The sequence below is a fragment of the Propithecus coquereli genome, unplaced genomic scaffold, assembly GCF_000956105.1.
Source record: "Propithecus coquereli isolate 6110/MARCELLA unplaced genomic scaffold, Pcoq_1.0 Scaffold165, whole genome shotgun sequence".
Lineage (NCBI taxonomy): Eukaryota > Metazoa > Chordata > Mammalia > Primates > Indriidae > Propithecus > Propithecus coquereli.
The window spans coordinates 559,083-560,066 of record NW_012141080.1 but is presented as its reverse complement, the minus strand read 5'-3'; the positions used below and the strand labels follow the sequence as shown (position 1 = coordinate 560,066).

Below are 984 nucleotides of genomic sequence, written 5' to 3'. Positions count from 1 at the left end.
TGCATTGGCCGGGAATCGAACCCGGGCCTCCCGCGTGGCAGGCGAGAATTCTACCACTGAACCACCAATGCTCCAGCTAGCAATAGGGTTTTTAGCTGCTGCCACGAACCACGGAATGAAGCAATTCCTCTCCAAAGGACTTGACTTACTGCCACATAAGCAGAAAGGGAGGGCAGGAACCATTGGGATCCACTTTGGGGGAATAGACAGTAACTTTTTTTTTTAATTGAGAAACAATTCATATAACAAAATTTCACATAACATAAAAGTGTACAACTGGGTGGTGTTTAGTACATTCACAAAGTGGTGCACCTATCACCTCTATTTAATTCTAGAACATTTCTATGACCCCCAAAAGAAACCATGCATTTGTCAGCAGTTGGTCCTAATCCTTCCTTTCCCCCATGCCCAGGCAACTGTTATCCTACTTTCTGACTCTATGGATTAACAGGCACTGTAAACTTTTAAGTCAGTATAAAATACTCAAAACCTCCACATGTACTTGTCAAGCTACAAACAAAGAAAAAAAAATAAAAAAATCCACCATCAAAGAAAATAAAAGCAAAATGTGAAGTTGGATAAGTTGTATGATCTTAACTATTTATGTGTATATGAAAAACTGGAAAAATATGCCAAATTTTATAGTGATTGCCTCTTGGTGGACATAGTCTTCCTTTTGTGTATTTTTCTCTACTTTCCAAACTTTCTAAAATGAGAATCGAAAAATCCCACCAAAATAAAATACTCATTATCAGTGAGAGTTCATAAGTATGTCTATTCCTTCTAGTTTCTTCTGGTCTTCTAGTTTCCGCTGGGAAGAAAGCTCCTCTCTTTGAAGGCCTATACTAACTTATCTCCCCAAGGTTTTTTTCCCCACTCAGGAGCTGCCAAAAAGTTTTCAGCTGCTGCATTGGCCGGGAATCGAACCCGGGCCTCCCGCGTGGCAGGCGAGAATTCTACCACTGAACCACCAATGCTCCAGCT

The 984-nt window shown here is 40.8% G+C and overlaps 1 protein-coding gene and 2 non-coding genes across 3 annotated transcripts in view; all 3 read right to left on the bottom strand.

Moving 5' to 3' along the window:
* TRNAG-GCC lies at positions 1-71 on the bottom strand. Its single transcript has one exon. It is a non-coding gene; the product is annotated as a tRNA-Gly (tRNA).
* Positions 1-984, bottom strand: part of VAC14 (Vac14 homolog (S. cerevisiae)) — a 105,107-nt gene that overhangs the window by 78,846 nt on the left and 25,277 nt on the right. The window lies entirely within an intron of this gene.
* On the bottom strand, positions 907-977 carry TRNAG-GCC. Its single transcript has one exon. It is a non-coding gene; the product is annotated as a tRNA-Gly (tRNA).